The sequence below is a fragment of the Enhydra lutris genome, unplaced genomic scaffold (assembly GCF_002288905.1).
Source record: "Enhydra lutris kenyoni isolate GAN:26980312 unplaced genomic scaffold, ASM228890v2 scaffoldscaffold9, whole genome shotgun sequence".
Taxonomy (NCBI): domain Eukaryota; kingdom Metazoa; phylum Chordata; class Mammalia; order Carnivora; family Mustelidae; genus Enhydra; species Enhydra lutris.
This window is the reverse complement of record NW_019154093.1, coordinates 62,910,153-62,929,696: the sequence shown is the minus strand read 5'-3', so window position 1 is coordinate 62,929,696 and position 19,544 is coordinate 62,910,153. Positions and strand designations below refer to the sequence as shown.

Sequence of the window (19,544 nt, the reverse complement as noted above, 5' to 3'; positions counted from 1 at the left end):
GTTTGACACAACATGAGGAAAGATGAACTTTGTCAGAAATATTCTGTGCAGATAAATATTTACTGGATTGTTGAATCTTCCTTTCACACTTACACTCTTAAAAAAAATCTTTAGGGGCACCTGGGTGGCACAGTTCATTAAGTGTCTGCCTTAGGCTCAGGTCATGATCTCAGGATCCTGGAATCAAGCCCTGAGTTGTGCTCCCTGCTCAGTGGGGAGTCTGCTTCTTCCTCGCTGCCTCTCCCCCAACCTTGTGTGTGTGCACTGCTCTTTCTCTCTCTCAAATAATGAATAAAATCTTTTAAAAAATCATCTCTGAAAGAAGTTGTTTATTTATATGTGAAAAGTTTGTTCTAGGAAAGGAAATCTTACCATCATTGCTTCTGAAGAAAATGCTTTTAGGGGAAATTTTGAATGTTTTGTTGCAGACTACTCAACAAATTACTATTTCAGATAGAGGACCAAATGGTTCTCTGTTTTATCTAAGTGGAAAAAAATCATTCAAGAACTTGGCTCTCTAGAAATACATATCTTTGCATCATGTATGTATTTTATGGCATCAAAGTTATAGTTCAGTAGATTTCTAAAAGGCTTTTGAGACAGAGACATGAATTTTTACAGATTCTAATTACAAGTTAGAAGGCATCTCACTGTGGGAAATTAAAAATGGAGATAATTAGGGAAAATTCCAGTTGAAAGAAAAATGCATTATGGAAAAAGCAATAAAAGCACAAAAAAATAGGAAAGTAAAATCCCTTCTCAGTAGCTTCTATGATTCAATTGTAGATCAATAGTGTGTAGTTAATGCATTACCAGGAGAGCATTAATTTGCAATTACCACAGGTGATCTGATCCTCTGTGTTCTGACCATTGACACAAATGACCTTTTGTTGAAAGAGATTCTGCAGTCATTATTTTAAATAGAGCAACAAAAAGCAAAAGGAAAGTATAGGTCACTTTCAGGCATAAGTGTCTTACATTACACAAAGTGGAAACCTTTGTAGTGTAGCCCCGAATAGTCACATTATGGAGTATAATGAGCCTGAGCACAGATATGTCTGTTTACATACAGGAGGGATATAACATGCACTATATGGTGGTGGGTAAATATGATTCAAGGCAAAGCTACAAATGCCCTGGATTAAGTATAAAATAAAGTAGACCTTTGATAAACCTCTACAAATAAGGGAAGATTGAGAGATGTTGGTTCAATGAAATAGGTGTTTTGTAATGCTTTGTTTCGATGCAAGCTGGGTCGCCTTGGAGGTGGAGAGTCTGATGCCCCAACAATGACACATTCTTGAAAGAAAGCAGACCTCAGCTCTCTAGAGACCATATTCCAATCATAAACAATGTGGCAGGGACCCCCGTGGCCCTGTCCAGAGTCTGCTACACAAGCAGGGATATCAACCTCAGAATTGCCAGCTAGGTACAGGAAGCCTGACAGGACTGCATCTTACTGATACATGCTTCAACACAAATGAAAATGCATCAAGTTGCTTGGAGGGGCAGTGCTGCTCTTTAGATCTATGACCTCGGCTTTATGAGATATGTGACCTTTTTATACTTCAGGTTTCTTTTCTGAAAATTAGGGTTTCATAGGATAGTTGTGAGGATTAAATGTTATCACCTGTAAAGCATTTCAAACTGTACCTGTAACACAGTGCCCAGAGATGTTAGATACTAATTATCATCATCATCATCATCATCATCATCATTATCATCCTCCGCTAGGATTTTTATTCATTGACATAGAATTTTCAAACAAAATTTACACCCCCCTATTCTAGCTTTGGACTAGCATGTGTCTTGGCTCAGGCTGACTGGAACCAGAACCCAAGGAAAGGGCTGAGTGCTAATATTTTGTTGGAAGGTAAAATCAGTAAAGTCTGCCATAGCTAGAGTAAGAGGAAATAGAAGAGACAGACAAAGATGGGATTTGAATACAAGGTCATGCATTACTGGGTAGTCCACTGCTTCGCAAGCTGCAAGAGAGCCAGTTAGTTGGCCACATGGTACATCTCCAGAGAGACTAGATAGAAAATAGTGCCTCGGGATGATGCATTACAGGGAAAAGGGAAAGAAAATGTATCCACCATTACTTTCAGCCTTCCTTCTACCATTGGTTTGAGTTCATCCTTCTGGATCTGATTATCCTGTAAAAGCCTGCTCCCACAACCTGCTGTGTGGCTCATTCTGGCGCTTCATACAGGATCCAGATCTTTTCTATGTGTCTGGTTATCTAGCCTTTAGACTCATAATGACAGATAACTTATTATCTTATAAGTTATCTAGTTAAAATTATAGGTAAATTCTGTCTCATACTGTGAAAAACCTACCTCCGTATATCTTTTATCCATTGTCCCTACTTCTTTTTAAAGCTAGAGAGAATATATCCATGTTATTTTTATAAAAGCATAGAATTCCAGAAATGAATAAAACCTTGTTAGTGCAGAGACAGTTAAATATTATATTTATATTATCCTTATTATCTCTGTTTATGACTATTTATAGTAACCAGGTAAGTGAAAATACCAACAATTTTATAATAATTTTATAATAATATTCTTAGCATGCTACAACCTAGGTTGCTTCATTCCCAGAATGAGACAGAAGTCTAAGAAGGTGAGTGATCTCAAAAATTGGCTTGTGATAGAGAATTAAATGGGTACCCCAGGACTTCCTGAAACCCGGAGAAATTAGGACAACCATGACCTCAACATATAGAAGGGAGCCCTGTGTGTATCTGAAAATTCAGGAGAAGTGCTCTGAGAAGCTTTCATAATGTTCTTTAAATACTGAATAGCATGTAGGCAAAACATCTTTTAAAGTTATTAATCAGAACTATATCTGACAAGCAGATGGGACTTGTGCCTCTCTAGAGAAGTATCTAAAATGGTCATTGTGGTGATTTGAGAAGGGGGTATGTTATCCTTTGGCTGCCTCTCCATTCATTCCTTGGTCAGAAGCAGCAGTGATCCATTAATTGTCTGAATAAGCAAAAGGAAAAAGAGACAAAGAAACAAATAAATGGAGTGAAGAAAAAAGAGAAAGAAGGTCCTTACTTGTCAAGTAATTGAGAACAGAATGAAATGTTATAAGGGAAAACAACTTGTTTATAGCAGCTTTCAGTTTTTTCATGGATAGATACATTTTATTAATAAATGAAATCACTATTTAAGTCAGTCTAATTCCCATTTTTAACTGAAGTTGCCTTGTAGGTCATTCTGGCCAGTTGGAATATTACCCATTCTAATTATTTGTGAGATCTGTAGTTTTTTATAATAGATTTTTATAGACTTTATAGATTTTTATAGCACCTGACATTCTAGTGCCTGGACGCCTAGGGTCTGGACACCAAGTGATACCTAGCTTAGTCCAACACATATAAGGAACTGATAATTAAGAAAATATAAACAGCTTCTCAAAGCTAAAATGTAATCCAGATCCAGGCTACAAGTACATTATAACTTTGCAAATGATAATACCAAAACTGTTATAATGGCTAATGCTTACATAGAATCTACTATAGGCCAGGTACTTTGTAAGCTAATAATTATATTTGTTTCTTTATCCTTCATTAATCCTATAAGAAAGATATTAGTATTGCCCCTCTCCTGTAGCCAAGAATGTTAAATTATAAGATGATAAATGGCAAAGCTGTGATCTAAACTCAGACAGTTTGGCCCAGCATCTGATTTTAACCACTATACTGACATTTTTGCCCACTAGAATGACTATTATCAACAGACAGTCAGTGATAAGTGCTGGTGAGGATGGGGAGAGACTGGAATCCTTTTGTGTTGCTTATGGAATTGCAAAGTGATACAACTACTTTGGAAAACAGTTTGGCAGTTCCTTAAGAAGTTAAACATAAATTTACCATACAATCCAGAAATTTCATCCCTGGATATCTACCCAAGATAAGTAAAAACATGTCCACAAAAAGTCTTGAACACAGTCACGCAACATTGTTCCTAATACCCCAAACTGAAGACAGTACAGATCCCCATCAGCTGATGAGTGGATAAACAAAATATGGTACATGTAGTTCATACATACAGTTTATAGTTGCCTGCAACTTGGAGTCTAAGTGAGAGCGTGGCCGTAAAAGGCACAGGGAACTTTTGGGTGATCGTGATATTTTATTTTTTTAAATATTTTATTTATTTGAGAGGACAGAGATAGTGAGAGAGAGCACTAGCAGGAAGAAGGAAAAGAAGCAGACTCCCTGCTGAGCAGGGAGCCTCATGGGGGGCTCAATCCCAGGACCGTGGGATCATTACCTGAGCGGAAGGTAGACGCTTAACCAACTGAGCCACCCAGGTGCCCCAATGGAAATATTTAAAACAGGGTTGTGGTGATCGTTTCACAACTCTATATATTTACTAAAAGTCAGTGACTTGCATACGTATGATAGATAAATTTTATGGTATTAAATTATGCCTTAATAATGCTGCTTTTAAAAAACCCACATAATTAGAGATAGCTTAAGTACTGCATGTAACAAAATTATTTAATATGAAAGTTTGAAATTTGGATTGAGGGATTCGTAGTGAAAAACTAAAGGGTAATGGTGCTTAACAGTTATTTCTTTTTTTTTTTAATCTGTCTCTTTAATCTTACTTGAAAATGACATAATACCTTTTATAAGGATCCATTAATATTTATAGTATTATTAGTATCTCAAATGTAATCAAATTAAATAAATGTTTATGAACCCTGCCTAATTTAAAAGTAAGCACATTCAAATAAGTCTGCCTGATTAAGGCATCCTTGGTAGAGGCCTTCCTGGATTTCAAATGTGTTTTTGCATTTAAGTATTAAAATTAGACTATTTTCTTACAAATAAACATTGATCCTACTTGGTATACATGCTTATATCTGATATAAGTATTTTAATTTTTAAAATTACATATCATTTAGGAAGAATTAAATAGACCAGAGGGAGATTGGCTTTGATGGTATCAACAACTAACATCTGTTGAGAACTTCATTCAAGAGGTTCAGTGTTATCAAGCCGTATTATGTAATGGTCATAGTGTCCATTTATTGTTGCATTAATGGTTATTGAGTGTCTAATAGATACCAGGCACAATGGTGAGAAACAAACATGTAAGAAAAATGTCAAATAGTGATAAGTGCTATGCAGAGAATGTAAATTAGCAAATGTGTTAGTGACTGGCTGGCTGGAGAAGTTCTTTGGAGAGGTGATATTTAAGCAGGGAACTGTATAAGATTCACCCAGCCATGTGAAAATAGGGAAAAGAGCATTACAGGCAGACAGGGAAAAACCCTGACTGCAAAAACGAAGGCATGAATGGTAAAATAAAAGGCATGCCTTTGGGGGAGGGGAGACATGCTCAGATAAGGCCATGGTGGCTACAGCAGAATGGGCGTGAGTAAGAGAGGTGAGCACGGACCAGATCATGCAGTACTTTATACCAGCTGTTCCTATTTTCTTTCAAGCAAGGTAAGACATTATTGGTTTTAAGCAGTGGTGAGATATCATCTAATTTATATTTTAAAATAATCATTCTAGCTGTTGTATGGTTAATGAATCCAGGGATGGCTGATAGTAAAAGATGGAAACTGTGGCAATAGTCCAGGTGAGAGCTGATGATGGACTTGAATAACAAAAAGCAGTGGATGTGGAGAGAATGGATAGATTCTCAATGGAGATTCGAAGTAGTGCAACGAGGCAACTGAGAGATTACAGTTTTCTGAGCCAGAAAAATAAAGGAATGAGGAATGATTTTTAGCTTGTGGACTATTAGAGAAGTAGGTTGCAGGAAGTGGGGAAATTAAGAATGCTCTTCTGACCACAGTCAGGATGCCCAGGAGACACCATTGGGGATGTCAGGTGGGCAGTTGCCCTCCTTTTTTCCTATCCTATTTTCCAGAAACGTACCAAGGCTTCAGAGGCACCTATCACCTAATGCTGTTAAATGAATGCATGTCTTCTCCCCCATTCCTTCCCGCTTCTTTTGAATGCCTCAGAGTGACTAGAAGAACCAGGCACAAAGTAGATACCTGGATACGTGCTCGTGAGTAGATGCTGAGAGATGACTGGGTGGATGTCTAGATCCATGAACATTTAGAAAGAGACAGTAAGCATTTGGATATTGAATATTTCAGAGGCCAATTTCATTTATCTCTTATCATTCTCAGATACATATTCCTGAAGCTGAGCTTAAGAGGATCATGAGTGTTAAAGGAAAAGATTACAAGAAATACAATTCCCATCAAGTGCAGGTGTTCAAATAAAGTAAATAAAAAGTCTAGAAAATATTTCCGTTCAAAGGAAAAAAATCCTAAATTTATTAATCTTTAAAAACACATTTGTCCTTTTCCCTAACTCATTGTCTTCAAATATCCAGGAAATACTGCTTTTCTGCTGTGGCCAGATTTCTCACACGTTCAATGTTTTTATGACTGATGAATCTCTGAAAACTCAAACCAGATTCTCCTCGTTGAAATATACATATTTCTAGTTAAACACCTCCTTACTCCGTTCACTGATCACACCCCACAAAGTCTGAGGAGAGAAAGACAATGATTGCTGTTGGCTTCTGTTATATAAGCGGACAGATCTGAACCAAGAGGACCTAAGGACTTCTGGAATTAAAAATTTGGGCATGCAAATATAAACCTTCATTATCCTCAAATCAATTACGCTGTGTTTGTAAGACAAAAGAAACTAATATACCCAAGGATCTAAATATCAAACTTCTGTTTCAGATAGCTGGCTTAATCCCACAGTGATAGACACGTCAGATATTATAATATTTAGCATATTTCCTCATGTGGAAAATGATAGGATTTCAGTTGTCATGCTTTAAGGGCATGAGCCATAATCTCATTATCATCTCCCTAAATCAATCACTACATCCTGGATATTAACTCTGTCCTAATGACACCAGATGCAGTAATGTATATGAGGTGAGAGACAAGTTCTATGACTCATCATTGGGCCCAAAAACAGTGATGCAAACTAAAAATCAGCTTAATCACTGGGGAATTCAATACAGCCAAATACAGCGTGCATTGCACATGCCTGGTCTTGCAGAACTAAATTAAAGAATAATGTTGCATATTCATAGCGCCTGATGTCTCTAAAACACACAAAATAAATATGAGTAATATAGAGAATTTAAAAAGAAACAGTCAGTTCTATGGCGTTTTAAAGGATTATATAATTAGCTAATGTTCCTTTTAACAACCTCAGAATATAAGCAACAGTTTAATTTACAATGTGACATGTTATAGACAAGACTGAAGGGTAAAACAGATAAAGTTCACTTACCTGCATTTATCTGTTCTTTCATTTATCTTATTTATCTGTTCTTTCATTCATATTCATATTCTAACTCATATTCAATAATTCATTTAGAGCCTATAGTATATTGATTTGTGGGGAGGGGAGCGGTAATCAGGTTTTAGTTTATGCTCTCTAAGTATGACAAGTGACATTCAGTCATTTTTTGTTTGTAACAATCTATCTTGTATGTTCATCTGTGTGTCATAGGCCAGTTGTTTACAACATAGAAGTGATAATTTTAGTCCAGGGGCTCAGCTAGTAACTTATCTGAGAAACTAGTTAATATGGGGAGAGAACTCAAAAGGCACTAGTTTCACATGAAGACGTACAATTAAGAACTTGAACAGTTATTTTTTTTCCCTCTGAATGAGACCCATTGTGTCACACATCCACTGAGAGAGACTTCCTGGTAAATAGCACTTCATAATTCTTATCTCATTTGGTCCTCACAACAGCTTTTCAAGGAAGGTTTATTCTGACAAATCTAAAATGAACAGTATAACCCCAGGCTTTTGCAGTCAGAAGTTTTGTTTGATAATAGAATTTGAAAAGAACCAGAGGCCTGGGTTATAAATTAGTATCTGCAGAATGAAAGAATAAATGAATGAGTGGGTAATTTTTGAGTAATAGAGAAAGACTTTTTTGAAGAAATGATGTCTTAAAATTGCTCTCTTATGATCAAAATCCAGAATGATCTATTAAATACTTCTGGCTATATATCTCCAACAAATAGAGAAGGCCTTTCCTGAGAAGATGAGGCAATTTTACAGGACATATATTAGAGGAGAGCAAATTATTTTAAATGCCAGTGTTTGCACAAATCTGTTCCGTAGTAAATTTGATTATTTCCCTTGATCTTCTTAGGGTAAGTTGATGAATTTCTGAACTTTAAATTTAAAATATGAACTTGAAATAATTAAAGATAGAGAAAGAATTCTTTAAAATGAAAATGTCGGTTCAGATCCAAGGAGACACTAGATTTACCTGGGTATATGATGCAGAAATTAAAACATTAAATAAGAGAATCCAGACACACAACAAGAATAGAGACCTTTCCCTTAACTTTTCCTGGCTCTGTTTTCTCTTCCTTCAGTGTAGCTAGAATCTAGATTGCTGTATATGAAAACTTCAATATATGTACAGACATGTGAAAAGGAGTAGTTTAGAACATCATATATACTGGACATGAGTTCAATCTTTGTTAAACAAATGTCTTCATAGAGTTCTGAATTACATAGTTCTTCAGTTCTTATTAAAGGAGACTTCCAGAAGAGAAAGAATCAAATGGTGGCTGCTGTCAAGATTCAGGTATCCAGGGGTACCTGGGTGGTTCAGTCATTAAGTGTCTGCATTCAGCGCAGTCATGGTCCCAGGGTCCTGGGTTTGAGCACTGCAGCAGACTCCCTGCTCAGCCGAAAAACTGCTTCTCCCTCCCCACCCACCCCCGCCCACACTTGCATACCCTCTCTTGCTGTGCCTCTCTCTGTCAAACAAATAAATAAAATCTTAAAAAAAAAAAAAAAAAAGATTCAGGTATCCAAACTGGGAATATGAGATAAGCAATAAGCCATATATAAACTCTGTCAAATTTGGCTGTAACAAATAGTACTCTGAGTATCAAGAAGAATGCTGAAGTAGATCTACTTCTCTCTATCCTGGAAAGGACACTGGTATACCCAAAAAATAGTTAAGTAATAATGCAAAGGTATTCATGTTTAATGGTGCAATAAGGGGCATAGACTTTAAAAGCAGTAGAAGTTGAGATAAAAGTATTTTATTGTGTGTTGATGTGAATTCTGAATTATGATAAATTTGTATAAGTAGAGGGAGATGAAAATATATCATTGGCAGGAAATTAGAGTTTTTCTTGTCCTTGGATGGTATTAATATATCATTAATTCATTCGTTCATTTATTAATTTGAACAAATCATTTACCAGGCACAGATCTTTATGTGCTAAACACTGTGAGAGTGCCGTGATGAACAAAACAGATATAGTCTGTACCCTTTTACTGTGTCTTTGAAAGCTGGAGAATGAGATCTATATTGTAATCCTTACATGTATTTTAGGTATGTTCTAGGTACTTACATATCTTTTTATTTGATATATTCCTCACAAGAATTCTATTTTGGATAGAACATAGAGAGATAGATAAGATAGGAAGACATATGTGTGTATGTATATAAATTATATGTATGTATGCATGTATGTATATTTATTCCTGTTTTCACATGAAAGCCAGGTGCCTTTGTAGTGGTTAAAAAAAAAAAAGCAAGATTACACAGCTGCTATGAGAACGGATCCTAGGGACAGTTTGATCTAGGACTTGAACCCTTGTTCTGCTGTTTATTAGCCTGTTGTTAGGGCCCTTAATCTCTGACCTCTGTTTACCCATCTGCTAAACTACAGAAAATAATAATACTCTGTAGTGTTATTGTGAGGTTTAAGTGTGATGCTACATTGAACATATTTAGCACAGTCTGGAAAGTAATAACCACCAAGTGAATTTCAGTCAGAGGAATTTGGGTAAAGCATAAAGAAATGACAGTTATGAAAGAACAGACTGAGAAGTATGTAAAGTACATAAAAATCTTCTACCCTTAAGGGTGTTTCTGTCTAGCTTACAGGATTCAGATTTTAGGCAGTCCTTTACCCTTCTTATCCTTCTTGAGTTTTTCATATGCCAAAAGATACTTGGAGGTCAAGAGGGGGGTACCCTTTAAACTTAGGATCCTCTGGATCAGGTTAGGTCTCTGAGATCCCAAATCCCACGTAAACAATAAAAGCCCTGTGACTCCAACCAATGAGCTGAGTCCTGCGTAAGTACCTGAAGGAGTGAATGTTAAACCAAACAAGAAGTGACCGAGCGTTCTAGAATGTGTTCCATGAGGATAAGTGAAAATCTCCCTCCGATTTAGAGAGGGGAAAATCCCTCTAATAAGTAAGGGACTCAGGGATGCAGGTTTGTTCAGGACAGTTTTAGTGTGTGCTCATTGTCCTGGGATTTTCATTAACAGTTTCCCTCTTACTCTCAAGTGTCTGGATGGTAAATTATGCAGTCACCTCTAAGCATCCTTCTAAAACCCTCAGCCTAGATTGCTAGTCTTTGTCATCTTTCTTCAGGTTAATCGTCACACTCACAAGTCATAACATATGTGCCCTTCTAGTGAGAAATGCGCAAATAAAAGTGTTTGTTTGGTCATTACACTCATTCATATCTAACCATATTGCACCAACCCAGCTTTGGAGGCTGAAAGGCAGGCATTTTTTAATTATTTCAATAACATTTTATTTATTCACAGCAGGTTAATTATTTATATCGGAAATGTGTCATTACATGTACAGATAATTTTTTAACTAGAATAAACTACATTTGGTCATTTTCAAAATGTGATAGCAATTTATGCTAACATTGTACAATTCTTCAACTAGTGCCAGTGACAAAATCAGTAGTACATAAGATAGCAGTTGTCCCCAATATTTTTCATAAAGCGACTCATAAAAAGATAATACAGTAACAGGCATTTTATTTTTAGGTTCTTGGTCTTCGCTAATTAAAATCAAAACTAAAACAAACAAAAAAACAAAAAGTAAAAAATCAGAACCTAGCATACAGTTTATTTTCCTGTTTTTTCCACATAATCACAAACTTTATAAGCCTCATATTTTCCACTTGTGTAGTAAAGAAATTATGAGCACGTTTTTGATTTTTTTTAAAAGCTCCTTTTAAAAAATTCAAACCTTTGGCTTTGCTTCTCCAGCTCTCCAAAGGTATGCACTGTGCTTTAAGTATATGAATTGGAAGTAAGTTTCATTTTTGTTGTTTTCTGTAGCCCTTAACTCGTAAATAGATAATTCACTCTCAGTCATCTGAACTTTGTCTAACTTTCGTGTCCCAGTCTGTATTGGCAACTCAGTCAAGATCGTGGACTCACTGATATCATAGCCACACACTATGCTCACAAATTTGTGTTTTTATCAATGATAGATTAACCATAAAATCAACTACTCAACTGTGAGTGCTTTAAGAGGTGGACAGTGTGATCTGAGGTCCTCTTTCCATGTTAACAACATTCTCATTTCAGACGGATAGTCCCCATTTCTTGGAATGTTGAGTGTCTGCTTATGTTGTTGAGTAACCACATGGCTTTATCTGTCTTCAGAGTCCAGAAAATTAATTTCCATGGGTGAATTTGCTCAGTAGACTTTTCCTCTCTAGGCATTACGACTTATTCTCCTATCATCCCAACCCCACGTGGTATTTTAGTAAATGATATTGTAAGTCAGATTTTGCCAGCTGTGTTGACACTGCTGACAAAGAGAGCTTGCCTAAAATTATGGATTTTAGTCCTCTGACAGCCATTGTTTAGATATTCAGTTTCCTCTTCTTGCCCCACTTTTATCAAGGGAGGTGCTGAGCTTGCACGATGCCACACGCAAACCCTGACACCACCACTTGTGTTACTACAGAATAATTGAAAATTACGGTGGTAACTGATGCGGCCCCACAGCAGTAGCCTCAGATGAAGAGACTCTATCGTAGAAGAAAAATGCCCCTTCTCCTGAGGCAGAGTGGCCGAGCTTCCCCAGACTGCAACCGCAGCCCCTCCCCAAAGACCGGGCTGCATAGGGGAGCCGGGTGTGCGGAGGGCTCCAGGTCTCACCCAGGTCTTTTCAGGCTTCCGTTTGTGTCTGTGGGGAAGCAGGGCCATCAACAGCGACATCTTTGAAGACGCAGGACAGCAGTTCCCACTCTTGGGCCCTCTGGGTTGTGCCTGACTCACCCATTTTATCTCTGTCCCCTCATAAAAGGCAGAGAGAGGGGCTGTGTCTCTGTGTGGTTCTTTTTCATTACGATTTCTTGGCTCAGGTCATCACTGAGATCTGAATCCAGTTGAAGCTGACTTTGCAAAGGGCAGCCACAAGGAAGGGGACAGAGGCGATCTCGCCTACAGGGCACAGTACATCCCTTTGACTCCTCAGCCTAGGCTGTCCCCAGTCAAGTTGTATCGTGAACAAAGTCAGTGGAGAAGATCAGCCCCACCATGTTCTGAATAACAGTCAGGTGGGTGGCTCGTCATCTATGTCACATTGGAGAAAATACTTAGAGAACTGACACTTAGATTCCATATTCCAGTTGACAAAATTGGTTTGGATCCCAGTACCAAATCTGTTGGAAACATTTTATTCTCTCTAGCCCATCTTCAGCTGAATTTGGGTTAGGAAATTAATCAGATACAGAATGACCACAGATGGGACATTCAAAAATAACCTTTCAAACACCATAGAATTCCTTCTTGATTGGGGGACAAGGGGTTATTCATATACATAGAATTTGTCAGAGAATATATAATTTAAAAGACCAGATAAGAGGATAAGTAATGTTATTGACAATGAAATATAGGATATACAAAACAAGCTAAGTGACTTCTCTACCTTTAGCATTTATCAGTGAGTAGCAATTAAAGGACAACATTAAACTGTAATTAATAAGCAGAAGTGCTTATTCGCTTCTTTTTTTTTTTTTAACCTGAACTCTTAAAAAAACAACATCTGTGGGACTATTCTGTTGTTCTTTTTTTTTTTCCCCCAGCCCAATTTGGTACGGTCAGAACATAGAAAACTGAACTGAAAGCCGAGTTTCTTGATAGCACGGTATTTGGACAGTTATTTTACTTAGTGATCCTGTACAGGTTAGTAGCGAAGCTAAATAAGCTCTCTCCTTTTGGGGGAAACAAGATGGTATTTTGCTGGATGCTAGAATTTTATCACTTTGGGGAAAAAAAAAAGCTGCTTGAGAGACCTAAGAGTATAAAAGCATTTGAGATCTCAGAAGGAGTTTAAATCAATGTGCTGCCACAGTTACAGAGCAGATGAAAGAACCTGCTGTCTCAATTGCCAGGAAACTACTTAGAAACTCTCACTTTGATTTCTTCACGGAGTCTGCTACATTACTGCTAAATACAATATATAGGGACATCACGACTTTGATGTTGTACACCTTCAACAAATGGAAACTAATATGATAGAACAACTAAGATTGGTGGTTTTATGTGGATATACAAATATATACCCGTCTGGCTCCTTATGCACTACGTATCTCCAGGGGCTGTCTTTTCACCTATAGCTTTATAAAATTATAATTTTGGTGTTTTGTTCATGAATTCTAGTAAGTGCCATGTTTATGTAGCACCAAAAACTCATAGGGAGATATTGTTATTCTGAATTATTACCTTAAGAATATGTATTGTACAGCAGTTTCAAAATCATAATGTAGTTTTATATGTCTGTTTAGAAGTACTGGACAGAAATCAACTCAGTGAGGGATGACTGATTCGGTGCCTTTAGAACATCTGATGTTTTTGCTCAGTGGGTGTGGACAGATGAAATTAGAAACTGCATTTCCATCCAACAACAGCAGAGGTCTGTTTTCCAGTTTTCGTCATAAACCTTCAAGTGATCGCCCCATTATTAAAATCCTGGCATTTAAAAAATCTGTGGATTCCTGCCATAATTCATTAATAATAAATTTGAAATCATTTTTAGTAATGTGCTTCTTCTTATGGAAATTATAAATATGTGCTTCCTTAATTCTGTGAGACATCAAATTTAAGATTGTGAAATTTACAGAAGGGAGAAGCTCTTAAGGATCTTCTGACTTCTAAAGATCTTCATTAGACTGTTGGCTCTACCACCTACTAATCTTTTGAGTTGGGGCAAAGCATTCAATGTTTGGTTTTGATTTCCTCACTTACTAAGCACTTATTGGCACCTTCTCTGACCAAGGAAGATGATACTGGGGAGGCAGTGCTATACTGGAGAGAGCTTCAGGCCAGGTGGGGAGACCGGCATTGCCTCTAACTAGCTGTGTGACCACAGATAGATCATTTAACCTTTCTGGACTCCTAATCTGTGAAATAAGTAGGCTGGTCTGAAAATGTTCTAGACTGCCTTGTGCCTTATTTGTTGGCATGCTTTGAAAACTATAAATCACTATGTAAATATTTCTGACTTTTTGATAACATGCTTTGAAAACTATAAAGCACCAGATAAAATATTGCAGGTGTTTTACATTGTTTAAACAGTTTAACGCTTTATCAAAATAAATTAGTAAGGGGAGTGCATTGGATTTTTTTTTCTTTTTCTGGGAACTCTTTAGGAATTAGATGGATAATCCTTCTTATTCAGTCTTTTATCTTCAGACTGTGTTCATAGAAATACTCTTCAACTTTTTAAAAAATTTTTTTATTTTGTTATGTTAGTCACCATACAGTCTCTCATTAGTTTTTGATATAGTGTTCCAAGATTCATTGTTTATGCACCATACACAATGCTCCATGCAGTACATGTCCTCCTTAATACCCATCGCCAGGCTCACCCGTCCCCCCATCCCTCTCCCCTCTAAAACCCTCACTTTGTTTCTCAGAGTCCACAGTCTCTCATGGTTTGTCTCTCCGTCTGATTTCCCGCCCTTCATATTTCCCTTTCTTCTCCTAATGTCCTCCGTGCTATTCCTTATGTTCCAGAAGTAAGTGAAACCATATGATAATTGACTTTCTCTGCTTGACTTATTTCACTCAGCATAATCTCCTCCAGTCCCATCCATGTTGATGGCAAAAGTTGGTATTCATCATTTCTGATGGCTGAGTAATATTCCATCGTATATATGGACCATATCTTCTTTATCCATTCATCTGTTGAAGGGCATCTCAGCTCTTTCCACAGTTTGGCTATTGTGGACATTGCTGTTATGAACATTGGGGTGCATATGGCCCTTCTTGAACTTCTTCCAGCTACACGAGACTCTGTTACTAGTATAGTTTGGAATATGATAAACACTGCAGAAGAATTTCCTTTTTTACTTAAATCCAGGTACCCTCCAATACTCCTTTTACTAATAAACTTATAGCAACTTAAAGACTACTTGGATTCAGTCAGAAACATATATTTTACTTGCATATAGCCTGGTGGCACATATTTCTAAGACCTGGAGTGTAGTTTTTCCACCTACGTGATAAGAAATGAAAAGCGGTAGTTAATGATTGTGAATTCTTCTGTATTGCGTCTGGTAGTTTAAGATTCCTATTTAAGAACCTTGTTACATTTTGAAATATCATATGAGAGATTGATGCTCTATTACACAAAGACATTGGCCAGTCTACGGTGTTCTGATTCTGTAGAACCCTTCCTTGCCAAATTATTTACCTGGGATTAATATTGGTAATCCAATTTGGATTCAATTTGCTATCTTCCTAGTAAATTGTCTTTTACATTTCAAGGAAGTTGTTTTTTTCTTTCTAGGCAAACTTGGCCTTTTCTTTCCATTTTGGCCTCGAAGACACTTTCAACTTTAAATTACCCAATAATAACTATGTGGTTTAGTACAATTCCTGTCCTTTCTGAGCTTTGTAATTTCGACAGCACTGCCACCTACGTAATACAGTTTGATCCCCACAATAAGAAATTAGGTATTAGCATACACTTTTTTTCAGATTGGGAGGTGGGAGAGGGAGACTCAAGTCTGATTAGCCCCAGTCACAGCTACTGAATGACAGAGCGGGGTCTCAGACGTGGCTTCTGGCAACCAGACCAGAACTTTTTTTGAGATCTCTACTTACCACAAATAAACACAATGTCCACAACCTTCTTTTACTGCATTAGACAAAAAAAGTATTAGGCTTAAAAAATTGTATCTTGCCTAATTCATGCTCTAATGATTTATTCATGTTACAAAATTTATTTTTGTGCCAATCTAGCTTACTAAGTACTAGCTACTATTTTAAGGCTTAAAATAGTAGCTAGTAATGTTGCCTTTTAGTTTCCTATGCACTATTCCCATTTTTAAGTAAAGAAAGTTGCTCATACTTACACAACTATGATGTAGTTTAAACCTGATTCTGCTTGACTTCTGTGCGCATGCTCTTAGCATCTGGGCTATAGGACTTGATATGGCATAAAAAAACCCACTAGATTGGACTAGAAGAAATAGTTTTTCAAATTCAAGCTCTTTCCATTTTTAAAGGAAAAGCATTATCTTCTCTCCTGCTTAACTTGCAGGTTTGTTCTGAGTACTGAAAGAAATAATGTAGGTAAAGGAGATTTTTTTAAGATGTAAATCCACCATAAATAGGTAATTTACTGTTAATGTGCTTAATCTCACTTAATGAGAAATAATGAGAAAGGAATAACACCGCACAACCCTCTGTCACCTTGCAGGTGTTTGTACACTCACTTTGCATAGGCAGGCTTTGACTAAATGTGCCTGCCTAAACCAAGAATTCAGGGCACTGTGTCAGACCTCTGGAGGAGGCTCTTCAGTGGCAATAGGAACTTCATGACACTCCTCAACTCATGCTGCACAGGGGGCCACCACCTACTCAGGCCCTGCACGGGGCTGATCCTGCTGAGAATCCAGGGGCCCCTATTTAAAACAGCTCACTATAGGGATATTCACGCTTATAGAAATAATTAATGGGGGCAATGATCCTTACAACGGCACCTGATATCCTGCTGGGAAGAAAGATAAACTAGCCTTCACCATAAAGAACTTACAAATTATACTGAGCAAACATGTTAACACCTATTAAGAGTCCTAATCAGAGCTGTTAAACAAACAAAGAGATGTCATATAAAATATACCCATTTAGGAATAGCAGCTACATGTTTGGAGTTTTAAAAGGAGTCATTTACCTTGAAGACAGAGATAAAGACCTCAGTGGAGTGTAAAGGTTAGGCAAGAACAAGACATCTTTCTGAGCAAATCCGTTCTCTGAGCATCAGATCCCATGGCCGGAGCTCTGTTCCCAAAGCTGTGTTTGCATCCTAAGATTTATTTTGGGTCTTATTACTATTTCATCAGAAAATTACTTGTCTCTCAGATGGGACTTATTATTATTAATAAGTAGTGCTTCTTTAAAGGCCATGAATATGTTGCTACAGTGTAATGGTAAAAATCAAGAAATTGTTAGTTGTAAGAAATTCACTTTGCAGACAACATTTCAGGTTAAGATAAGATTCATCCCTACTGGTGCTTCAAATCTTGCTATTCCGAGGGTGGCCCAGCAGCATCAGTACCACTTGGGAGCTTGTCACAAATGCAGGATCTTGGGTCTCATTCCAAACCCGTGGAAACAGAATCTGCATTTCAATAAGATCCTCAGATAATTTATATGTGTATTGAAAGTTTAAAAGAAAATATCAGCACGCAGAGTTCCTACGATCAGACGTTCTGTCAGGAAAATTACTAAGTTTAATCTTATCAGAAAGTAGAAATTAAATTACTCATTTTAGGAACGTATACAGATAGTCTGGCATTTGCCTTACGATGAAACGTACCTGAAGTGATCCCTTTAAACACCTACGTCTGATGGCGGCTTCCAGTGTTTCCAGCATAGCACACCATCCCAGCCGTGTTCAGTCGCCATGTTGTAGTCTCTTCTCCCTCTTGAGGTTTTATTTCCCTTCACCTACTCAGAATAGCTCCCTAATATGTGACACAGTAACACTTTAGGATGGGAACACAGGAGAGGGTAGGAAAGATGTAGTCTTCCCAGTCTTGAGGCCCGCCATGTTCTTCCATAGTTAAAAATACACCAAGTCTATGTTAATTTACTTTAATTAAAAAATAATGAAATGAAATATAAAATGAAATACATCGAGTCTGCTCTTGACCACTCCAGCACCATGGAGCTTAGTCTACCATATACAAATTGTGCCATGTTTGTGGATTAAGAGAATTAGAGGCTTTTGTATCTTCTCATTGGACAACTCAGGATAAATGAGATTTAACATTACCATTCATATGTTACAAAGTATCTGGATAACTTTTAGCAAGCAAGTTTTTACAACAATCATGAACATCCCATAAAGATCATGATATGGTGTGTTTTCAAAATTTGATGTCTTATGGTCATATGGGGAACTATTTTAAGACTAGAGTAAAATTATACCATAAGCATATACTAGAAAAAATTGGAATCTCCTTGTGAACGAAGAAGGTAAAGTAAGGCATCAGTTGACTTAAAGTTAAAAAAATTCTGTGGAGGAAATTATAATGATGTTTTTCATCATTGCTCTCAAAAAAATCAACTCTCAGTAAGTTATAAGAGGCCTAATTAATACTCAAATTGTTCTTCCTAAGAAACAATTTTTTTAACGTAATATAATGTGCTTCATAGAAAATATTCTTCTCTGTATTTATTCAGTTCTCTTCTCTACATTGTAGTAATGTACAGCACTTCAGAATAGGAAATGAAGGATTTTTGTTCCTGCTTTTGGAGGTGTCTTTGGTAATAATTATCCTGGAAGTGTTTTTCTAAATCCATTAAATTCAAGCTCTAACTCAAAGCCCAACACAGACTTTCAAGTTTATTTTTATTGGAAGTATCCTAATTTTTCAGATTCAGCCTTCCTTTACTCTGGAATTTTTTTAATTCTTTATTTTCTAACATATGGTCACTCAAATTAAAATACCTCTTCTAAATTATCCAGGCACTCCACATATATTTATTAAGAGCAGAATAAGTGACAAACACTGTACTCGACACTGGGGAAAATATGGTGACCAAGATAAGTAACAGGTTCTTCCCTCCTGAAGCTTCAGCCTGTTTGGGGAGTGAGCTGTACATCAAATGCAATAGTTATAAGGAAAAAAATGTAGTAGTAATTAAAGGCCTTAACCTATTCTGGGCTCTTGGAGGCCTCCTCAAAGAAGTTATATTTACCATGATAAGGGAAAGGGCCAGTAGTCAACCATGGGTAGAAGGGAAAAATTTTCTAAACAGCAAGATTTTATGAAAAAGTCTTAAGGCAAAGAAAGAACGTGGCAGATGTGAGGAAGAGAACAAAGACCTGGTGATTGGAGCATAGTGAACAAAAAGAAGAACACCAGTAGACAAGGATGAAAAGGGAGACAGGGGTCAGTGGTGTTCGAGTTAGTGATGAACAGCATTCCAGCCTTGGCATGACCACCTCTGGGCATGAGAACTACCTCCAGGCAGTACATCCCAAAGGACAGAAAACAAGAGAGTTAAGAGGTTGTTTCTTATGCTATGCTACATTGGATTCTTTATAAATCCAACTGACTGGATCTGATTTTTTACAGCTGTACTAAGGTTTGCCTGATGTACAGTGAACTGCACATATCTAACGTGTCCAATCTGGCCATTTTTGAAATACATGTGTACCTGTGTGGCCATCACCACATCAAGTTTATGGAAGTAG

The 19,544-nt window shown here is 37.1% G+C and overlaps 1 protein-coding gene across 1 annotated transcript in view; it reads left to right on the top strand.

Annotated features, from left to right (window-relative positions):
* The window catches only part of LOC111142998 (dihydropyrimidine dehydrogenase), an 828,681-nt gene that overhangs the window by 687,849 nt on the left and 121,288 nt on the right, over positions 1-19,544 (top strand). The gene's annotated exons all lie outside the window — the stretch shown is intronic.